The sequence below is a fragment of the Schistocerca piceifrons genome, chromosome 11 (assembly GCF_021461385.2).
Source record: "Schistocerca piceifrons isolate TAMUIC-IGC-003096 chromosome 11, iqSchPice1.1, whole genome shotgun sequence".
NCBI classification, from domain to species: Eukaryota; Metazoa; Arthropoda; class Insecta; order Orthoptera; family Acrididae; genus Schistocerca; species Schistocerca piceifrons.
Genome location: NC_060148.1, coordinates 169,347,269 through 169,362,188, shown reverse-complemented (window position 1 = coordinate 169,362,188; position 14,920 = coordinate 169,347,269). Strand labels below are relative to the sequence as shown.

General features: G+C 42.4%; 1 protein-coding gene across 1 annotated transcript in view; it reads left to right on the top strand.

Moving 5' to 3' along the window:
- Window positions 1-14,920, top strand: part of LOC124719867 — a 146,159-nt gene that overhangs the window by 101,700 nt on the left and 29,539 nt on the right. The window lies entirely within an intron of this gene.

The following is a 14,920-nucleotide window of genomic DNA, read 5'->3' as shown; positions in this document are numbered from 1 at the left end:
AAGGTTTTTTTGGTCTCAGAGAACTTTACGTCTCTTTCTCATTTGCGCCATCCAAACGCTCTTCACAGATTGTGAAACGAATGTCTTTCTGGTCTCGACTCGTGAACCGTGGGAGGAACTTTACAGCAACACGATGCATTCCAAGATGCTGTGTCAGGAGTTCGTAACATAATCCAACTGAAATGTTACAACAGTGAGTCTTTGATTGGCACGCACAATTTCATTGATGTTCCTGTTGTGATAGTCGTTAGTCGTTGGGAGACTTCAAAGGGCAATCTGAAAGTGGGTCATCTCGAACTTCTGTCTGGGCATTTTTAAACTGTACAAACCATTCATAACACTTAGTATGTCTTAAGCACTCGTCACCAAAAGCTTCCTGCGTCATTTGGTGTGTGTCTGTATGGATTTTCTCGAGTTTCGTGCAAAATTTAATGCAGTCGCGTTGATTTTGCAACTGTGGCATCTCGAAATTCGTAGACTGTGACACAGTGTTCTACTCAGTACAGCAGTGAACAATAACTGGCAGACATAGAATGAAATTTCCGACAGTCACACACTAAACACAGGCGTGGTCAGGGATGCAAACTGCATTTTGTCCAACACACCATTGGTGCAAAATTACGAATGTTCCAGAATTTTTTAACAGACCTCGAATCTAGACCTTTTCACCCTCTGCTTTGTAAAATATCTATATATACATCTTATTATATATTAATAAGGACAGTTTCATATCCACTCGAAAATGGCCTTGTAGAAAGGCTTAAACTGGTTATGGATTTAATAAACTTGCAACTGAAGTGGCTTTTCATTAATTGAACATACAGTTGTGAATTCGGTGCCATCCTAATACTGAGAAACTAGTAGAAGCTGTGCAATCGTCACTTCGTGCGAGAAGATTTGTCGGCTCCGTAGGTCGAGCATGAAATTGTAGTACAGTGGAGCGAGAGCATTCGACTACTATCGAGAGTCTCAAAATGTCACTTATCTTGCTGGTGAAGGTCTCCTGCAGTCGGCGACAGTCTTTTTGTAGGCAATTGCGAGGGCTGTATTGACGCACAGTACACAGCTCTCTCAGTTTGGCCTCTAGGCATCCGTTACAAACAGCAGTACAACCCGTATCCCCCAGGGAGCAGTTCGGCAGGCTTACTTCCCAGAACTGAATCGGGACCGGTGACATCGGGTTCTCTCCACTGTCCAGTACACAATTTTTGTGATATTTGGCACACAGTCCCACACATTCGGCAGAGAAGTGGGGCAGCCGTTTTGTGGTCTGGTGCCACGTACGGACACAGGACACCTCCCGTTGCCGCCGTGGATAACTAGACGGCCGAGAAGTATCGGAACGGGATCCTCCCACGTATTGTCCGGCCCTACCGCCCCACACATCATCCGTGCCTGCAATCGACATTTCGGCAAAGGGTCCGTCGTCTCACACGGCAGTGAACTAGCACACTGTGCACTACTCGTGGCGCCTTTCGTCTCAGAAGTGGGAGTCGACTGAACGTAGGAGTGGTTTCCTGACCACTTGTGGAGGGGAAGCTGTGGAGGCTCTGGCATGTTATGATGTATGGAGTGGAGCAACACAGTGCTGAATCGTGATTCGTGGCTCTTCTTGGGAAACTGTGTGTGTGTGTGTGTGTGTGTGTGTGTGTGTGTGTGTGCGCGCGCGCGCGCGCGCATTTTTTTCAGAGAGAGAGAGAGAGAGGGGGGGGGGGGGGCACCTGTTTGTCATTAGTTGGTAAGAATGCAATAAGTAAGCCCGAGTATTCTCACATCTAATAAAATAGACCACATGCAGTTGCAGGGCACAAACGCGTGAGGGGAAGGACAGTTTCTCCCCTCCCCTCCACGCCTCGCTCCACACGGATATTCTTGTAAAGCGTGGTCTATAGTGGAGTAAACGAGCATTCGCAGACAATTCGCCTGCATTCCCAACTGTTCTCTTGTATCTCCGAACAAGTGTTTACACTAGAGGGAATGGAAGAGAATGAGCGTAGCCTATGAACCACACACTATTGTTTGTGGCGCTAATAATAGGCTCACGGGATAGAACATACGTACTTGGGCAGCGTGTGCGCCGTGTACAATACGGATACGTATACGGGACGACGACGATCTGTAGCTCGGTATCAGTTTTCGTCAGGAGTCAGCAGCAGTGCCAGTGTTCTCTCGAAGATGGCAAACATTTGGATTGCCAAAATATTGAATCTAAAACATCCATAGTTTGGAACATAGCGCAAAATTTCGATGTTCGGAGAGTATTATTTTGTGTGGCAAGTGCACAGTTTTTTTACAAAGCAAGCAAAATGGAGTGGGAAAGGAAGAATTTAGGTGTGTCAGGTTGTACGTAAATGTGAAATGTGCAGAGGGAGGGCACTTAACACTGCACTATAGCTTTCCTTTGTTAACTTTATTCCAAAACTTGACACATATGTCAGTTGATGCTTTTCACTCTTCTCTTTATGAATGAGAAGGAAGCTTAAAAGTAGAACACTAATTACCAATGGCCAATCTAACCTGAAGATAGGCTAGCATTTACACTCTGGTTATTAGTAACTGGAGATATTTGGATTCACAGTTCAATAGCTGCTATATCTTAGTTTCTCATGTATGCAGTGACGCATGTGAAGTACTTAAAGGATGTTATTAAAGTGTACTTAAGGAAGGCAATGCCAATAAAATATGCTTAATGAAATGTGGAGTACACATTCTGACCTGTCATGTAGGCTATTTGATAAAATCAGGTAAATGAGTGTCAGTCAAATGAAAATGAGAGAGAGGGTGTAACTGTTAATAAATTTGCCCCACCATGCGATACGGCAGTCAGTGTTTTTGTGGAAAAAATTTTGCAGTTGCCTACGGAACCACGATTGTACCTAGGCGTGCGCATATTTGTCCGAAACAAATCGACAGCCACAGGTGTGTTTCTTCAGTGCCCACACGCTGCTAGTGTCATGCAAGGCTGGAAGTCGGAAATTCCTGGAAGGTTTGGAGAGGGTGATTTTGAGGAAGAGGAGGTGGGTCCCACTGCGACGGAGGACGGAACTGTTCCAGGCAGGGTTCAATTCGGATAGTGTCTTGGGGAGTTGGATCATTAGGAGTAGGATTAGGATCATTTTTCTTCGTGGCAAAGTGATATTTCCAGCAGAGAGTACGAGTGTAGGACAGTAAATCTTTGACGAGGGCTGTTTGGTTGAATCTCGGAGTGGGGCTGAAGGTGAGGCCTTTGGATAGGACAGAGATTTCGGATTGGGAGAGAGGTTTGGAGGAAAGGTTAACTACTGAATTAGGGTGTTGTGGTTCCGTGTTGATTGGAATTTTGAGGTTTTGGAGGGAGTGGAGCTGGAAGTGGGAGGTTGAGTAGATGGGAGAGACTGGGTTTGTGTGCAATGAGAGGAGGTTGAGGTTTGCTGGAAAGGTTGTGGAGGGTGAGTGAGTTGCCTTTCTGGAGGTGGGAAACCAGGAGATTGGATAGTTTTTTGAGGTGGAGGGTGGCATGCTGTTCTAATTTGCGGTTGGCCTGTAGGAGGATGCTCTGAACAGCCGGTGTGGATGTGGAAGAGGAAAGATTAAGGACTTTTATTAAGGATAGGAGTTGACGGGTGTGTTCATTGGTTGAGTTGATGTGTAGGTGAAGGATTAGGTGGGTGAGGACAATGGATTGTTCAGTTTGGAACTGGTATAGGGACTGATGGAAAGAAGGGTTGCAGCCAGAGATGGGAACTTTAAGTGTGAGGCCTTTGGGGGTAATGCCAAACGTCAGACAAGCCTTAGAAAATAGAATATGGGAGCGTAATCTGGCTAGGGTGAAGGCATGTTTGCGGAGGGAATGTAAATAAAACCTAATGGGGTCGTTGTGGGGATGACATGGTATTAGAAGGTGGAAAGTGTAACATGAGGCTGAAATGAAAATGAAAATAAAAATAAAGGTGAACTGGAAAGTAACTTAGGCCCCCAGCAAAACCTTTCACCTGACTCCATCAACCTCCTGACCCCACCGACACCCCTCACCCCTACCTTCTTCCTAAAATTCACAAACCCAATCATCCCGGCCGCCCCATTGTAGCTGGTTACCAAGCCCCCACAGAACGTATGTCTGCCTACGTAGATCGACACCTTCAACCCATTACATGCAGTCTCCCATCCTTCATCAAAGGCACCAACCACTTTCTCGGACTCCTGGAATCCTTACCCAATCTGTTACCCCCGGGAACCATCCTTGTAACCATTGATGCCACTTGCTTATACACAAATATTCTGCACGTCCAGGGCCTCGCTGCGATGGAGCATTTCCTTTCACGCCAATCACCTGCCACCCTACCTAAAACCTCTTTCCTCATTACCTTAGCCAGCTTCATCCTGACCCACAACTTCTTCACTCTTGAAGGCCAGACATACCAACAATTAAAGGGAACAGCCACGGGTACCAGGATGGCCCCCTCGTACGCCAACCTATTCATGGGTCGCTTAGAGGAAGCCTTCTTGGTTACCCAGGCCTGCCAACCCAAAGTTTGGTACAGATTTATTGATGACATCTTCATGATCTGGACTCACAGTGAAGAACAACTCCAGAATTTCCTCTCCAACCTCAACTCCTTTGGTTCCATCAGATTCACCTGGTCCTACTCCAAATCCCACGCCACTTTCCTTGACGTTGACCTCCATCTGTCCAATGGCCAGCTACACACGTCCATCCACATCAAACCCACCAACAAGCAACTGTACCTCCATTATGACAGCTGCCACCCATTCCACATCAAACGGTCCCTTCCCTACAGCCTAGGTCTTCGTGGCAAACGAATCTGCTCCAGTCCGGAATCCCTGAACCATTACACCAACAACCTGACAACAGCTTTTACATGCCGCAACTACCCTCCCGACCTGGTACAGAAGCAAATAACCAGAGCCACTTCCTCATCCCCGCAAACCCAGAACCTCCCACAGAAGAACCACAAAAGTGCCCCACTTGTGACAGGATATTTTCCGGGACTGGATCAGACTCTGAATGTGGCTCTCCAGCAGGGATACGACTTCCTCAAATCCTGCCCTGAAATGAGATCCATCCTTCATGAAATCCTCCCCACTCCACCAAGAGTATCTTTCCGCCGTCCACCTTACCTTCGTAACCTGTTAGTTCATCCCTATGAAATCCCCAAACCACCTTCCCTACCCTCTGGCTCCTACCCTTGTAACCGCCCCCGCTGTAAAACCTGTCCCATGCACCCCCCCACCACCACCTACTCCAGTCCTGTAACCCGGAAGGTGTACACGATCAAAGGCAGAACCACGTGTGAAAGCACCCACGTGATTTACCAACTGACCTGCCTACACTGTGAAGCTTTCTATGTGGGAATGACCAGCAACAAACTGTCCATTCGCATGAATGGACACAGGCAGACAGTGTTTGTTGGTAATGAGGATCACCCTGTGGCTAAACATGCCTTGGTGCACAGCCAGCACATCTTGGCACAGTGTTACACCGTCCGGATTATCTGGATACTTCCCACTAACACAAACGTGTCAGAACTCCGGAGATGGGAACTTTCCCTTCAGTATATCCTCTCTTCTCGTTACCCACCGCGCCTCAACCTCCGCTAATTTCAAATTTCTGCCGCTCATACCTCACTTGTCATTCAACAACATCTTTGCCTCTGTACTTCCGCCTCGACTGACATCTCTGCCCAAACTCTTTGCCTTTACAAATGTCTGCTTGTGGCTGTGTATGTGCGGATGGATGTGTGTGTGTGTGTGTGTGTGTGTGTGTGTGTGTGTGTGTGTGTGTGTGTGCGCGCGCGCGAGAGTGTGTATACCTGTCCTTTTTTCCCTCTGAGGTAAGTCTTTCCGCTCCCGGGATTGGAATGACTCCTTACCCTCTCCCTTAAAACCCACATTCTTTCGTCTTTCCCTCTTTCCTGACGAAGCAGCCGTTGGTTGCGATAGCTTGAATTTTGTGTGTATATGCATCCAGTGATCCAAATAAGAGATGGAAAACTACCACTTTGCAGAACTCTGAGGAGTGTGAAGGTGGTTACAGGAAGAGTATAATTTGGAATACATCCAGCAAATAACTGAGGGTGTATGTTGCCAGTGCTGCTCTGAGATGAAGATGTTGGCACTGAAAAGGAATTTGTGGCGGGCCGCATCAAACCAGTCAGAATACTGGTGACTAAAAAAAGAAAACCATATAATCTGAAGCGGTAAATTCTTTTGTGGTTTACCTTATATTCTGGCTCTTTGGAAGTACAGTCAAAATTTGTATTTTGTCACACATACTGTGTGAATTGTGAAACTTATCTTTCAGTCGTGGGTTGTTGTTGTTGTTTTGTAAATTTTCTCGCACGGAAGCACTGTTTTCATGACAGGAGATTCACCTAAATACTGAAGGTTTGTATTTAAAGAATCCAGTGCTAGGTCAAGTGTTATTTCATCTTCATTTACATCTTCTCTGGAAGTAGCTCATATTGGATGCAACACCTGTAGGAGCTGATGGTTTTGTGATATTTGCTTTCTATATTTGCTGCAAGTTTTTCTTTACAACATTTGTTTTACCACCCACTCCTGAACATTCCTCAAATTCTTCTGTACTGTTGCATGACCGCCTCCTTTAAATAGATTGCAACAATACAATTTTGACTTGAAATCATTTTATGATAATGATGTAGGCTGAAGTGCAAATTTTAATTCATTGCTTCAGCCTACATCATTATTACGGAAAAAGATGAGACTCACTCATGTCTCAGGAACAGCAACTGCATATGCCTGAAATCAGTTTGTTACAAACTACTATTTCACCACACATGTACTCTGCTGTTTGAGTAAACAAGCCACATCCATGAAACAACTTAGTAATGATTGGTTGAAATAAATCTGTCTGATTGGCCTTTCACAGCAAGAAATGTTCACCAGTTGATCAGAAGGCTAGTGACTGCTGTTGGGTGCTGTTTTGAAGGCATCTGGACACACAACTGCTTACACCATTTTGTTGGTATAGTGATGCTGCCTAAATAAATTTTTGGATGTTTTTCCTTTGATGTGCCATCTTGATATTTGCCATGATTATAGTAACATACTGGAGCAATAAAATAGGTATATTTTTAGGATGAAAGTAGTGTGTTTTAAGCTATTAAAGGGCAAAGATCAAGATCAATGACATCACATGTGAAAACTTATAGAAATTCATATGTTTCATATCAGTGGAAAGCTCTAATTATTAGCTGTTAAATGGTATAGGTTTTATTGTTGTACCTGAATTAGAACCAGAATTACTCATTTGTGTCGAGACAGGTGCGTTTAAATTTCACACAGTATCCAAACATTGCAGGCCTGTAAATTGCTTCACAGTTGTCTATACCTCAGGCAGACTGGTAGTTTTCCACCACTTATTTGAAACGTGGAATGCACCAAATCTGAAAGATTGTGGGTGGGTTGGGTTGAGTGATATTAAATAAAGTGAAAGGCTGTTGCTACAGTGTTCATTCATTCCTCGGTGTACAAACATTATTTCAGAAAGTAACAGTGCACACACTATCGGACCATAGCCAAAATGTGTGGTTTCCATTTTGTGTAATTGCAGAATTTCCATTTGCTAGTCTGAAAAAATTGGATCAATGTCCTTACAGCATGAATGTGTTGTAGAGCTCAGAAAAAAGATGAAGTGTTAGTATTCTGTGTTGGAAAACGTTGGAAGTAGGTATTCCCAAACAGAAAAAAGGAAAAGAGAACATAGTGCGAAAGTTACATGAAATGACAGCTGTGTTTCATTATTATTATTATTATTATTGCTGTTGTGCCCTTGGCCCAAAGTTTGGATACTGTACAAAATTGAAACACACCTGTCTCAACATTAATGAATAATTCTGGTTCTAATTCAGTTACAACAATAAAATCTATGTCATTTAACAGCTAATGATTAGAGCTTTACACTGATATGCAACATATGAATGCAGAGGTAGCATGATTATTTACGGTTTTAGCACTGTTTGGCCCGATACCCTTCGTGCTGCCACCCCGTTACACCTCCCCCCTCCAGGACAGGATATGTGTACCCCAACTGTCTGCGTGTAGTGAAATTCACATGAAAGTGGCTGAAAGGCTTTACAACTGTTTTTGAATCTTGTAACTGAGACAGGACTCGGTACCGGCGTGGTATCCACCTAGTGGGATGTGGGAAGCTGTCTAAAAACCATGTCCAGGCTGGCTGCACATCTATCCTTGTTGTTAATCTGCGGGACGGATTCGGTTTAAGGTTATTGGACCTCCCTGTCCCAGATGTCGTGTTTCAACACGCACATCTATCTGGGTGGATTGTTGTTGTTATCGTGTTACATTTTTACCAAAACCCTACTCTGTGGTATCTAGGTAATCCTTTGCTGTGTATAATGTATTGCTTAAGGTAACTTGCTTGTGTACACCTGGAAAAATTCTAACAATTTTCATAAAGTTTACATGACTCTAACTAAAAAAATGTGAACTCTTCATAGGGTGAAAATTGTAGGACAATGGCAGTTGTTCTTCTTGAACATTTTGATGTACAATTAATCACATTAGGTCACACATTGACTTCATTACATTTCTGTTTGTGAGGATCTATGCACTGTCTATCTTAATTAGATGCTTGAAACTTTAAGTACACATTAACAACTTGTCTGTCTAAAAAGTAGACTACATTCATAACATTTCAGCCACAAGTTTTTATTCTAGAAATATGTAATCTGATAGGCAAAATTAAGGTTCCCTTTTCTTTCTTTCTTTCTTTCTTTCTTTTCTTTTCTTTTCTTTTCTTTTTTTTTTTTTTTAAATATAACTACTTAGTGTGTATTTTTCTTTTTGTTGATAGTATGTTAGTGTCTGTAGTGTACTTTCCTGCAGATAGTATCCTGAGACATCCCAAAAAATATCAGACCTCTAGTTCAGATAGATTTTTTTGTGTGTAAAGTAAACATGGCAGAAAATTTAATTCTTGGGAAATTCAGTTCAGTGTTATATTTAATTGATCTCTCTTGCTGCTGATACTCGAGTTGTATAGTTTTCTCAGTTTACATGTTCCTCATCTTCTCTCTTTCTTTTCTTGTTTCTCCTCGATATTGTGGCACATCTCGTTGCCTCGAGGACCCATTTTTCAGCTTTGGCCACCTTTATGGAATCAATTACCTACAGTCATTGTCTCATGTGAAATCCAGCATATTATTCTTAGCAACTCTATAACTTCACACCTGTTAACCGCCCCACATTAAAACATAGCTTAACTCCATTTTCAAATGTTCCTCTCCAAAAGAAAACCCAGGAGAATTTCTTCAGTTTAATCCTCACACTGCTGAAATGATGAATGAACTTAGTCTTAGTGTCAGAGTTGTTGAAAAACGGCTGAAGTCATTAAAACTGAACAATGCTCCAGGGCTCAGTTGAATCCCTGTCAGATTCTATACTGAATTTGTGGCTGAGTTAGCCACTCTTCTAACTATAATCTATTGTAGATCCCCCGAACAAAAATATTTGCCCAGTTCTTGCAAACAAGCACAGGTCACACCCATCTACAAGAAGGGTAGTAGAACTACCGTCCAGTATCTGCGACCTCGATTTGTTGGAGAATCTTAAAAGATATTCTAAGCTCAAACAGAATAACTTCCTACGTGCCAACCGACGTGGATTCCGGAAACATCGACCGTGTGAAACACTAGTCGCACTTTTTTCATGTGATGTACTGAAAGCTTTGGATCAAGGCAGCTAGGTAGATGCAGTATTTCTCAATTTCCAAAGAGTATTTGACTCAGTACCACACCTGCACTGATTGTGAAAGGTACGGTCATATGGCGTGCCAAGTGAAATTTGTGACCGGATTGAGAACATTTTTGATACGGAGGGTACAGCATATTATCTCGGGTGGAGAGTCATTGTCTGATGTAGAACTAACTTCGAGTGTGCCCAAGTAAGTGTGTTGGGACCATTGCTGTTCATATTGTACATTAATGACCTAGAAGACAATATTAATAGTAACCTCAGATTTCTTGCAGATGATGATGTTATCTATAGTGAAGTACTGTCTGAAAGAAGCTGCATAAATATTCAGTCAGACCATGATAAGATTTCTAAGTGGCAGCTTGCTTTAAACGTTCAGAACAGTAAAATTTTGGCACTTTGCAAAACAACAAAACATAGAACACTATGACTATAATATCAGTGAGTCACTGTTAGAACAGATATTTGAGTGTAACACTTTGTAGGTATATGAAATGAAACGATCACGTAGGCTCGATCGTGGGTAGAACAGGTGGTAGACTTAGGTTTATTGGTAGAATGCTGAGGAAGTGCAGTCAGTCTGCAAAGGCGTTTTCTTACAAATCACTTGTGCGACCCTGCTTATTCTTTCTTGGTAAATGTAAGTTCAGTAATGTTAGATCAGCATATATGTTCCATGGTCATGAACAGAGCTGTTTGTACAGTAAGTATCAGTGCATTTTCTGTGCTTAGGTGAGTGTTAAATGTACTCACATGGTGTAATTAAGATCCTCAGTGTTCTGATGCGATCTTTACAACGAGTTCTTTTACTATTTGAGATTATAATTCGTGTGACTCTTTTCTGTAGTTTGAAAACTGTGCTTATGTTATGTCCATTTGTTTCCCAGGAAAGATTTCCATGGTTTAATTGGACCACTTCAAACAAATTCTGAAAGGTTAGTGTCTTTCGGATGAGCTTCATTCCTCAATTTCTTTCTCCATATGAGCCTTTTTTTGATCAGTAGGAGTTTCAGCTCTCAGTATTGTGTCTTCATCTTTAGAAAGTGACAACACGTATTTCTTCATTTCGTTCAGAAAAATCCCCTAACCTCTCGATTTTGTACTGTTCACGAACGAGCTGCTGAATGAATGCCAAGTACTGTGGTCAGTTATGCATTACAGAAAATTTGAAAAATTAACGGACGTAGATTGACGTTTATGGATTAAGTATTTGGTGACAACACGGAGCAGCGAGTTGAAGTATGCCATGCTGTGTCGGCAAAGTTTACTAGTGCCGTGTCTGTCTCGAAAGTGTTATTTGTTGACAAACGTGTGACGTATTGCTGTTCGCATGGGAGGAATGTGGTTTTCTGGTGTAACGAGGGGAGGGCACAGAATAGGGCTCACCACTTCGACTCAAACTGTGTAAGTGGAAGCAGGTAGGTGCAAAACAGTTTCAAAAGATTCTAGAGTAGAGCGTGAGCAACAGTGATCAAGCACACCGATGGCAGTTCCACACTTCAGGTTATATTCCCGCTGTTACAGGGTTTTTACAAATTATTATTTGTGATGTCCATGAATATTGACCATTTCTCCTACGACATCCTGTGTATATTCACTTTAGTTATGATTAATTAATTAATTTATTTAAAAAAGAAGTTGTTTTAAATGCTATGTTTCTGATGGTTTGTGATTTCAACTGTCCTTCATTAGCAATGCTCTGTTGTCATGTCCTCACTCTATCCTTTTTCTTTCTGTCATGTGTTCCCAGCATGTGGCTCTGGCAGCTGTTTCAAATCCCCTGTAGTCAGCCCTTATTATATATACCTGTTTTCTGATATTTCGTAGTGGCCTCTACAGTTGTGAACAGCATGAGGCCATGTGTCTGTAGTGATTTTCCATAGAAACTTACCATTTCATAGGAAAATCTAAATGAAACAAGAGCAAGAACTTTTTACCAGTGAAGTGGGTGGTGAAAACATCAAAACGACTGAAAAAAATCTCACCAGTGCCCTTCATTATACTTGTCAATTTTTAAAGACAAGGCATTGATCATCATCAATTCCCTTGTGTCTGTGGGCCCTGTAGCAATAGCTGTGGATCAAGCAATTACAAAACAGGTTATTGAAATTATGAATGATAATTTCATAGTAAATTATATTTATGAAGAGGTGTGTGGACTCCCCCCCCCCCCCCCCCCCCCCCCCCTTCTATTTGATTTCACACACCATTACTGTATGCAGCCCTATTTGATTTGTGGCAGGTTCCGTCTTCAAGCACAGAAGTGAACAATGATGATTACGATCCAAATAAATATTCCCGACACATTTTTGTGTCCTAGGCTGAGAAACGGAAAGTTGTCGACTTTGCTGATGCTCAATCAAAATGGAAGTTCCCATCATTAAAATCACGATTCCGAATTTCGAACCGAGCAAGGTCGGGCAGTGGTTAGCAAACTAGACTCTCACCAAGGACGACGACGGTTCAAACCTGCACCCGGCCATCCAGATATAGGTTTTCTGTGATTTCCTTAAATCGTTCAAGTCAAATGGTGGGTTTGGTTCCTTTGAAAGGGCACAGCCAATTTCCTTCCCTATCCTTGACATCTTCCGAGCTTATTCTCCACTCTACTCGAATATATTTGGATAATGTTTTACCTTTTCCTACGGCTCACTCGGGCAAGATATTCTAGGAACTTGAAAGGGATGTCTACGTGCTTCTACTCACACAGTTTGGGCCAAATAGTGAGCCGCATCCTCCCTTCTGAAGAAACTCCCCTTTACATGCAGTAGTTGGAAAGGAACCGTCCTCACATTACTGTTTGAGCCAGGATGTTACCACAATACCTTTGCAGACTTTTCTTTTTAAAGATACATGATGGAAATTCTTGTTTAGAAATGTTGCAAATTTTGTTAATATTTCAGCTCAGACACAAGGGAAACACAGATGTGAGATTACAGTGGAGCGGGACTCTGGGATGCTCGGCTTTTTGGGTATGTGAGTTCCTTGAGGAATAATTCTGAGATTGCTAAGCCCAGACCTTATTGTGCCAGGCAACCCATTAGGGGGAATAATAGTATCCCATGTGGCTCATTGTCAGTTGAAGACTAATATGGAAGCCCAATAAAATGTTGAACCCTTTCCAGTCATAGCTCCAGGAATTCTCTGCAAAATGTCAAGAATTACACAGATATACAGAAATCTCTGTGTGCAGGTCCGACAGCCGTATCGTTTGGTTTTTATATGTATCTACTCCAGTGTTCAACATACTTTTTTGACATAGAAGTATGGTGATTTCTCAGGCACAGTGTAAAGTCTCGGGATGTGCTGTGTCTGTGCCCTCGAAGTGCGGTCTTAGAAAGCATCGCTCGTGCAAAACTCGGTAAACTGTGGATTAAGACCAACAAATAGACTCCATATTTCTAGATTTCTGAAACTCGGTGCCCCACTGCAGATTGTTAATGAAGGTATGTGCATATGGAATAGGTTCCCAGATATGTGAAGGGCTCAAAGACTTCCTAATAGAACACAGCACGTTGTCCTTGACGACGAGTGTTCGTCAGAGACGAGTATGTCATTAGGAGTGCCCCAGGGAAGTGTAACTGCTGTTGCTTTGTATATTCAGAAATGATCTGGTGGTCAGGGTGGGCAGCAATCTGTAGTTGTTTGCTGCTGCTGTGGTGAATGGGAAGGTGTTGAAGTTGAGTGACTATAGGAGGACACAAAACAACTTGCACAAAATTTCTAGTTGCTGCGATGAATGGCAGTTAGCGAAAGACGTAGAAAAATGTAAGTTAATGTGTAGTTAAAAAAGAACCCTTAGTGTTCAAATACAGCATTAGTAGTGCTCTGCTTGACACAGTCGTGTCGTTTAAATACCCGAGTGTAAAGTTGCAAAGCAATGTGAAATGGAACAAGCAAGTGAGGATTGTGGTTTATTGGGAGAATTTTAGGAATGTGAGGTTCATCTGTAAAGTGCCTATAGGACATTAATGCGACATATCCTGGAGTACTGCTCTAGTGTTTGGGACGACATCAGGTTGGATTGAAGGAAAACATCGAATCAATTCAGAGGTGGGCTGCTAGGTTTGTTACCAGTAGGTTCAAACAACACACCAGATGCTTTGGGATCTCAAATGGGAATATCTAGAGGGTAGGCAGTGTTCTTTTTGAAGAACTCCATTGAGAAAATTTAGAGAGTCAGCAATCGAAGTTGACTTCAGAACAGTTCTACTGGCTCCTAGACACATTTCTCATAACCACCATGATAATAAGATACGAAAATTTAGAGCTCGTGCAAAGGCGTATAGATAGTCATTTTTTCCCTCGCTCTGTTTGCGACGGGAACAGGAAAGGATACGACTAAAAAGGTACATTCCGCCACACATTGTACAGTGGCTTGCAGCTTATTTATGTAGGTGCCGGTGTTGTTTAAATTTTGCGCGCTTCTGCTACACACACACACACATACACCTGCCTTCTATTTGTGGGTGGAGTAAATGCACTGTGAAATAGTATAAACATGTTAATATGGGTTCCAGAACTGACACATGGATAAATCATTTAACCAGTGGTGGTCCACCTGGGATGTCCAATACACTGTTCGTTGTATTTCCTTTGCATATAGTTTAGGCTGGTAGCTACTTTCAAGCAGTAGCTGAATATAAAAAAAAGTGACACACTGTGTGGGGATAATGTAAAAGCAATAACATTGTTGCCAAAAGGTGTATACCCCACAAAACCACATGTAGCTATTACAAAAGCAAATGTCATATATCGTGTAACAATGCTTGCCAGCCAGTGCTAGTGTGATACAGACCAGGGACACCGAATATCTTAAAAAGTAGGACACCTAACACACGGGGTACACAACTGTATGTAACTGAGAACTGTTTACTGTATTGATGTTTGTCTGCAACAAAGCACTACCCAAACAAATTTCACATTCCAAAATGTACTTTATGGCGTGTGTGAGGTCTGTCGTGTCAAACTAACAATTCTGTATGTGACAGGTTGAAATAAGCAACTTCTCTGAATAATATCAGTCACACACAAAACACAGGGAATAACATGTTGGTATTTAACGAGTACAGAAGATAGCCACAAAATAAAGTGCACTTACATTACAGCAAAATGTCGTAGAAAATGATAGAGGAGAGTGGTCAAAAATTTTAACTCAGTGTCGTATTCAGTGTGAAGACTGGTT